This window comes from Vigna radiata, chromosome 5, assembly GCF_000741045.1.
Source record: "Vigna radiata var. radiata cultivar VC1973A chromosome 5, Vradiata_ver6, whole genome shotgun sequence".
Lineage (NCBI taxonomy): Eukaryota > Viridiplantae > Streptophyta > Magnoliopsida > Fabales > Fabaceae > Vigna > Vigna radiata.
The window spans coordinates 30,909,682-30,919,488 of record NC_028355.1 but is presented as its reverse complement, the minus strand read 5'-3'; positions in this window follow the sequence as shown (position 1 = coordinate 30,919,488).

Below are 9,807 nucleotides of genomic sequence, written 5' to 3'. Positions count from 1 at the left end.
AGTTTTCTAAAGTTGAAGGACTAAATTGTACTATAGTTTGAAAGAGGGACTAAACACAAAAACGGCCAATAGTTGGGGGACGAAAAACATATTTAACCCTTAATTCATTATCTTAAAATTTTGGATAAAAAATAACATCAATTACTTATATGTTTGAACTCGTATATCATTAGTGTTTGTATTTCCTAGTAAATCTCTTCCTTAATTGATCCAATATATAATGGATTTTGTTCCGGTTGCCTGGTTTAGTCACTCACTGACACCTACACAATTTCTTCCTAGATGTCGGGTCGTATCTCTTGTCCTGGTATTCACTTTTTAGAGATAGAAAGAGAGTGAGTGAGCATAAATAAATGCGCAATAAATGTAATCCCCCCACTTTCTACTTTGACCTCTATTTATAGTTTTTGTCATGGGTCCGTGATTAACGAAGTCCTAATCACGGCCCAATGCTAGCCCAATGTCACTAATCAAGTTTTTACTCTAATGCTCTAATGCCCTGATCTTCTCAGTCACACCGATTGCAGCGGATACACACGTCGCGTTGTTCGTAGTGGGCAGGCGTCCTACGGGTACAGTTTTTATTTCATTCAATTATTTAAATATTGTGAAATAAATAAAAGGTGAGGAAATTACTTAATTTCTTAAAATCTTGACTTGGAGGAAAATAGAAATTATGAATATGATTTATTTTGGTTATAAACATAACACGTAAGAGAATGACGATATGAGCTTGGGAACTTACCATGTCATATATATATATAAAGTGGAGGATGGGGTGTCACATAACTAGTAAATACTACAATATAATAATATATTGGACTCTTTAGTCACACTCCATTAATAACCATTATTATAATATTAATACACCACCTAACTTTAATAGCAGCAGCACCATATGCTTTATTTCACTACTTTTATATCATATTCTTTGTTATAAAGAATATGATGTTAAGGATGTCATCAACTTTTTTTTTTGCCTATTAAAAGAATAAAATAAAATAAAATTAAGACTTATCGGCACCCACAATCAATATGCTGAATTCCAAACATAAGCAGACAATTAGAGTAAAATAATTACGTTGGCATACTGCTATAATTTCAAAAAATAAATTCATTTTAAAAACATACATCCTTTATTTGGTTAACTTAATTGGAAGACTGCCAAAAAACTAATTGAAAGTTGAAAACTAATAATAGCTAAAAGTTGATAGTTAGTTGGTAAACGGTTAACCTGGTTTATTAAATTATAAAATGATGGCAAAATAATCTATTGAAATATGTGTGTATTGATATGATATTTGTTTATATAAATTTTAATTTTGATGTTAAAAATAAACTTCGTGGGTTTATAACCTTTCTTTTTTAAATCATTTTTTAATTCTTTAAATTTTTTATTTATATTTTCACTTAAAGTTTTAGTTTTAGTTATGTTTTTTTTTCATGTCATATATTATATTATTAATTTTATATTATATCTTAAAATGTTTTCGGTTCAGTTTAAAATTATGTATACTTAATGTATTCTTAAGTAAACGTGGATATAATATTTTTCTTTTTTTTTAAAAAAAATTATATCTAATTCAATCTTACTTAATTGAGTGGTACGACAAGAATCATGTCTATCTATATATTATGATTCAATCTTATTTTACTAAAATTTTCAATATAATTACTCATAAAGGAACGAAGATTTCAAATTGAGATTATATATTTAATAGGTGAACGAGTTTAATTATCTTATTTAATGAAAGATATATATATATATATATATATATATATATATATATATATATATTAGGAAAATTTTAAATAAATATCAAATAATAATAAAAAAGAGTAAATTTTATTATCCGAAATATTATTCCTTTAATAATATATGTAGATTTTGATGAGAAATTACCCGAAATTATCCTTTGAGGTACCAGAGACTTAATGATATGGATGATTTTGCACCTTTCTCTCCATGATATATTATTTTTCATTGTTGTGATATCTAATTAGATTAATAATTATACAAAGTTTTAATTTTTTTTACTTGATTTATAAGTAGAATATTAGATGTATTATCTTTGTTTTATATTTATTTTTTATTTTTAGTTAGTTTATTATTATTTTTATTTGTATTTTAAGCTTAATTCATATTTATTCTATTATAAATAGAAGATCCTATGTGTATATTCAATACAAGGAAGATTAATTTCATAAATAATTTTTACTATATACAACATGGTATCTAGGGCCTAAGGTTCTTTTTGAAAAAAAAAATTGTTACCTTTGTCACTAAACTCGTAGCTGCTGATGACGGTGTCATATATCGCTGTCGGCGATGCCATCGTCTACCGTTATCACTATTGGAGTTCTAGTTTCGACCTACAATCACATGGTTTTAATTATCTTGGCCAAGCAATCACCATGTCATCAATGATGCCTTCATCGGAACTCCGACGTGCTCTCAGCACCTTTTGAAGTCGTGGATTTGCTCATTTTTCCATCGTTTATGGTGGCATGTCTAGTAGCAATTCAGAGTGTCGAGGTCGCTCGTTTTCCTCTTTCAAGTTCATCGTGCATTGTTGCATGTCCCGTGTCCTCTCAAGCAGTTATTCAGAGCATTGAAGTTTCTTTTCTTTTTCCTTTTTTAGGTGCCTTAATCGGAGAATTTTGGATTTTTATGGTTTATCTCTCTTGTTGATCCATGACTTCTTCCACTATTTCTTTTTTGACTTTCCTTTTATCACCATTGCATTTGACCTGTCTATATATGTTTTTTATCCCATGGAAAAGATGACTTTTGTTAGTTTATTTATAGCCGTGGTGGCTCTCCAACAATAACCTCTTTATTTACTAGATGTCAACAATGCATTCCTTAACGACGATTTGTAAGAAGAGATTTACATAGAGCAACCTCTCACATTTATTGCTCAGGGGAAGTGTTTTGGGTTGACATTTCGTCTTTTATGTTGTCTTGCAAATTTAGCAATTTGGTGTCACTCGAGTGCAGAAACAAATATTTTACTAAGTCTTTATGAATTATATTAGTAACAAGCTTGGTACATATGATTTGTATGCACTAGATTAAGGGGGGAGTGTTAGATATATTATTTTTATTTTATTTCTTTTATCTTCAGTTAATTTGTTATTATTTCTTATTTGTATTTAGGCTTAGTCCATATTTATTCTATTATAAATAGAAGACCCTATGTATATATTCAACATAAGAGAGATTAATCTTATACATAATATTTAATATATTCAACTTAGCGAAACATATAAAAATGATACATTAGCGATGAAGCAGAAGATATGTAAGACCCTATATATATATATATATATATATATATATATATATATATATATATATATATATATATATATATATGAGGGGTGAGAGTTTCATTAAGCTAAAAGAGGTGGGCCTTTCAGTAAAAAGAAAAACAGCTTTATTAGAGTTTCAGAAAAAGCTTAGCTTATTTTCCTTAAGAGCTTATCTCTCTAGAAAGTTTTCTCACCATTCTTTCTGCCTTCTCTCTAGCCTCCACACTCACTGAGCCATTGCATGTTTGATTAGGTGGTGCTCAAGTGACCGCGGCGCAGAGAGCTTCGCAACTATCTGATTAGATTCTCGTTCTTCTGCGGGTAAGTAATTTTCTCCACTTCTCCGTTGTTTTGGAACCTAGGGCATGGGTTGTATGTGCATTGTTCCTCCTCTTTCTGTTTTCTTCAAGATGTTGAGCTCTAAGAGATACCTTCCATCACCATTGGGTGGTTTGTAGGGTCCGGTAGCATCTTTGTTGTGCAAGGCATCGTTGAGGCATTCCTGTGAACTTAACAGTTCAACCTTCAGGTAAGGGGAGCTAGACATTCTGTTTGGTTTGATAGTAGGATATGTATGTGAACTAAATTTTGTATGATTAGTCTGTTTGAGTTGAACTTTGATTCAAGTGTATGTTAAAAAGCATGTAATATTTGCGTGTCTGATGATGGAACTGTGAAATCTATGATGACTAATTTAGATGTGTTGTGTGATTATAATTGAGGATGTTTAATGAGGTTATTTGGGATAATAGCTATCATGATGTATGTATAGAGTGTTTAAGTACTGTTTTAAGGTATTCTAGAGGAACCAAGGTAGTGATTTGGAGTAATTGAGGTCTAAGGTGTCAATGGGCTGTAGAAGTAGTGTTAGTAAGTTTATTCTGACTTAATAAGACCATAAAATTGGTTAAAAATAATTTTAAAATGGTAGTTTAAGAACTGAGGCTCTAAATTGGTTAAAAAGGGGTTTTTGAGTAGAAACCTAGGCTTAAACACCAAAGAATGATTGTTATGAGTGTTTAGAACCAATTAGGCAGTTTAATTACGTATATATCACGATCTAGGATCATTAGAAGTTGAAGAAAATACCTAAAATTGGTAAGGGAAAGTAGGAGTGCATAATTCTGCAGATTATGCAGATTCAGATTATGCAGACTCACTATGCGGATTGTTTCACATAGCGAGTCCTCCCCAGGGGTGCTCTCTGTTTTGCGCCACTCTCTATGCGAAAGTGGTGCACTGTGCGAGTGGCTTAACAGTGGCGCCCCTTATTTGATAATTCGCAAGGTGAATCGAGTGCGCTTTGCGACTAGTGTTGGCCTGAAGCCTCTACTAGAAGTAATTCACTAGGCAAGAGAAAGTGTGTGCTATGTGAAAGCCCCTGGTTTCGTTGTGCGACCTGGTGCGCTACGTGACCAAGCCCAATAAGTTTCACTCTTTTTCTTCTTCTGTTTGGATGTTTTGATGTTTTTTAATTGGCAGAATGCCATGTAGGTCTATATACTTGAATTGTGTGGCTTGAAAGAGTATGGCTATGAATTAGAATGACATATTTGAGTATGAATTGGACATCTCAGGGTGAGATGATTGGATGTGGTTGAAGAGATTGTGTTGTTGTCTTGTATAATTGTATGGAGCTTTGAAATGGTATGTTTATCTCTACACTCAAAGCATTGTTCATGCTCAAATAGAGAAGAACGATTTGAGTGATGAGAGTAGAGGGAGGTCCTCGTTTATTGTCTTAGAGTTTAGACATAGACTGGTGTGAGGGTTTACCTTGCATAGTGCTGGGGAGGGCCAACTGAACCATGCAAGTGCAAAGACGACCAATAGTTCGACAATTATACACATCCGGATGAGTCGTGTTGAGTACTTAATGCATGATTTGAATGGTATGCTTTGATTGTTCTTTTTATAGGTAACTAAACATGATGATATTGATTGATTGTGCTATATGTATGTTGCTTGCTTATCTAGCTCACGCTTGCTTTTGTGTTGCGTATTGTTTGTGTATGTTTTTCCTTTGCAATGATCATCCATTTGGATGTGAGCAGATGTTGCAGAGGTGCCCCTAAAGCAAGTCCTGGAGGGAGACGATGCTGCAACCTAGTTTCTTAGGATTCGTTCTCTTAGCCTATGTCATTTTGAAGTACTCGTTTACGTTTAAAGTATTATATTAGGGCCATATTCTGGGATGACTGTAACTTGAGACTTTAACTTCTAGTCATACCCTAAACTGTTTAAGTTTAAATTCTGCTAATCTTCTTGGATGATTGTAGTCCAATACTTATCGCAAGTCATGCTCTAACTGTTCTATTTATTTGAACGATGATGCCTATATTGTATGGTTGTGGTTATTATGTATTTAGGATGTCGAAGATACATACACAAATATGACTAAGACACGTAAACCTAAATCTAAAATAAAAAAATATAAGACATACAACATGACGACGTGTATATAGATATTATTTTCACTTATAGAATTTTTTTATAACATTAAAAATATCTTCATAAAAGTTTTATTTCATCTTCTAGTTTCATAATTAGATTCATCTTAATTTTTGATAAAAAATAAATAAATGAAAATATTTACTTAAATATAAAAATTAAATAAAAATAATTTTTAAAATTTTAAACTTTAAATCCTAAATCCCAAATTTTAAATCTAAATCTTAAATTTAAATTAAAAATAAACATAATGCAAATAAATGAAAAAAATAAATTTAAATAAATATTTATAAACAAATATTTGTTTTCATCAATTGAAACTTCTAATTTACTTTAAATTAATTAAATCTAAAATACTTGAATCCAATTTAATAATATAATATATATAAATTTTAATCATCAATTGCCACCGTAGACGTCGCCAACGCCCTCCTTCTTCCTTGGCGTGGGACTTCTTCCCCAAATCTCTTTCTAGAGACATGGAAAATGCACACCAATTTTCACTTCTTTGCCAGCATTATTGCATCTCTAACACTGTGTTCGTTTTAGAGGAATTTACTGGTGAAGATGATTAGGAAAGATGGATTTGTAGGATCGTGGTTGTTCTTTTGGAGAAATTTGAAGAGATCAACGAAGACGGATTTGCAAAAATTTATATTTAAAAAAATTGTTTTAATTTACCAAATTATAATTTTTTTACATTTTTAAAATTAATTTTACTAATTAATTTTAATTTTTTTCTCTTTATAAATATTTTTACAATTAAATATAACATTAATAAATAACATTTTATATTACTTTAATAATTAGGGACATTTTGGTAATCTTTAATTTCTACCAATTAAACTAATTTTTAAATTTGTCACATCAATCAAATCCTACACTAATTCTCACAAACTTTAGCCTCAAAACCACTTTCAAATACCTACAAATCCACTAAAAAAAACAACAAAAAAATTACCCTCAAGTCCACTCAAATTCACTCAAATCATCTTCTCCAAATCTATCCAAAAGAACACAGCCTAACCATTCGCGCTAAACCTTTATATGCTCTTGATGCTCTCCTGTTCATTTCTTCTAGATTTGCTTCATTTTTGTGTCATATTTATGTGAAACGAGTGTCCAAGCAAACTGTGTCACCACCACCATGTCGTGCATATGTCGACTGTGTGTCATGTCAGAGATGCATCTGAAACGGGAAAGCACGACAAACTTATCATGTCAGACCTTCATTCATTGTATCGTACATACTTATTATTATGATAAGCTCATTAAAAATAATCATTACCAAACAACTGCTTCTCGTTAATCCAATTACTATTTTATACTTCATTATTAGTTAATTTATTTAGATTTAATAGATTCGGACGTTCCTATTTGTGTAGTTTTTGTCAAGTAGGTTCTTTTATTTTCAAGTTGATTAATTTGGTCCTTGTTTATGAAAAATTTGAGCAATTCAATCCGTGCCATCAACTTTTCTAGACGGTGTAAAAAATGTTGTCTGAGGTGGAATTAAATGATTTTTTAATTTAAAAAAAGTTTAAAAAAGTCCCTACCACATCACCGCCTTGACACATCATCATCACCATCTCCAGACAAACCTTAATTTCTCTCCAAGAAACCCTAGCCGCCGCATCATCCACACCGTCACCGCCATCCTCACCGGCAGCCGTCCTCTCCAACGCATCATCAACGCCCAAGCCGCCGTCGTAGAACCACCATCTCGCACCTTCATCTTCTCCAGCAAAACCACCATAGCACCGTCGCATCACTCCGCCACAGGACCCAAAATCGTGCAAGCTTCGAACCTCACTCACGTAGACCATCATCGAGCGAACCACCCTCGTCGCCAACAGCGTCACCAACCTCCATTCGTCTCACGCAACAAGCGCCCAATATCCACCGTAGCACCCACCTCTCCACAGAAATTGCAACAAAGCTTCTCCACCAAAGTCGAGGCATGAAATCTCCTCCATCACCGCATAAAAAACTTGCATCAAAACCAGACCTACAATAAACCCAGCAATTGCAGAAACAACACGCTTCCAAATCGTGCCTTGAAGAAGCCATCGCGATTCAACCTACAAAGCAAACACAGATCCAGAATCGCGCCGCAACCACCTTGCCTGACCGTGACCCCCTTTTTCGCATCATCATCGTCATCCAGATGCGCTACAACTTGCACTCAAAATATCAAGAACCAGAAATGCAAATCACAGCAGCCACCAAGTGCTCGTCATCTGGGAAGTTTGAATTGCAAGCAAGTAGCATTCATTTCCTTCAGCGACAGCGTAGTGCAAAACAATGTTTCTCCAATCTGGCAAACCCTAATTTTGGGTGAGGAAGGGGATGACATGTGCCACATACTTTTCAAATGAAATGTCACTTCACTAGGCAACTAATTTGACGCCGTCCAGAGAAGTTAAAGGCACAGATTGAATTGCTCGAATTTTTCATAAACAGGACCAAATTGATCAACTTGGAAATAAAGGGATCTACTTGACGAAAAACTGCATAAATAGGGACCTCTAAATCTATTAAACCATTTATTTATTGTTTTTTCTATAAAGCATGCTTTTTTAATAATTTTTTTATAATAGATTATGTGTCAATATTCTATTAATTTGTATATTCAAAATGGACCAATAAAAAATTATCACATAAATGATTATAAAAAAATTGTCAACAAAAAAATTGTTAAAAATACATTTTCCATCTTTTAACTATCAAACTCATGCTGATAAATAAAACTTCATTATAATATAATTATTCCTAATTTAACTTCATAAAATGGACCTTTAAGAGGAAAAATAACTAATATAATATTAATGAAAAAAAATCAAATGAATAAGTTACCTTATATATATGTATATATCTCAACTTGGTTTTTGTCTTGTAGGGCCAAAAAAAAGAAAAAGACAAAAGTGGACCTTGAAGTTGCGAAGGAACGGTGTATATACCTTCAATAATTTTAAAATAATGAAACACGAACTACCTTCAACGTTGCTTCCTCAACCGTTGAATTTTCATCTTCAAAACTTTCAATCATTACCAATGAAAAATGTATATTTTATTTATAGAGACTTTCGTTTTCTATTTCAGAATATAATAAAAAATTAAAAATTTCATTTATATAATTTTATTTTAATAAACTATAATATAATAAGTTAAAATATCAAATTAAATTTTTTAAATTTCAAGTTTATTTACTAATAACTAGCTATTTATAAATAAAAAAATAAGCTAACTTGTCAACTCAAAATTTAATTAATAAAAAAGGGGAATATGATACCCTTTATTATTTAATTTCGGCCGCTTTAGTTAAGTAACTTTTACTTTCTTCCATTTCTGTAAAATCCATTTTTCCTTTATATAAACTTTGTAGCACATAAAAAATGCACACAGCTATACTAAAAAGAAAGGTTTAAAACTCACTTTTTTTTTCTTTATATATTTAATTGCGCTCTATAAAGATTCTCCCGCCGACACCATTCACGTTAAAGTAAGGTAAGAAAATATTTCCACAACATAAACGTGGTTGGAATTAAATATACTTTTAAAAGTTATTCTGTCTATAAAAAATCTTCATTAGGTAGAAAATAAGCTAAAGTAAAGTAAAATTTATTAATTATAATTATGATTTACCCTTTTCCTTCCACAACGTTGTTTTGTTTAGTTGTCCTAAAATCAAGTATTTACTACCAACTCGATTATTAAAAATGGAGTGAGTTAAACACGCATTTTCCTTTTTTCTTATATATATATTTTTTTAAATTATCTTATTTAAAACACGATTAAATACTAAATATAAATAACCTATTAAGCATGCATTTGAAGTTAGTTTGCTACGTTATGAAAAATCAGTTCCTTCAAAGAGAACTAATTTTCATTCATACTAACTATTTGTAATTAGTTAATGTCCTAAAAAAATATAAGATAATCATTTTAATCAAATAAATAACTTTAGATTATTTGTTGGGTGAAGTTTTATTAGGAGATATAATTTGTTTCTCATACTCTCGTACTAATGATATATTTATT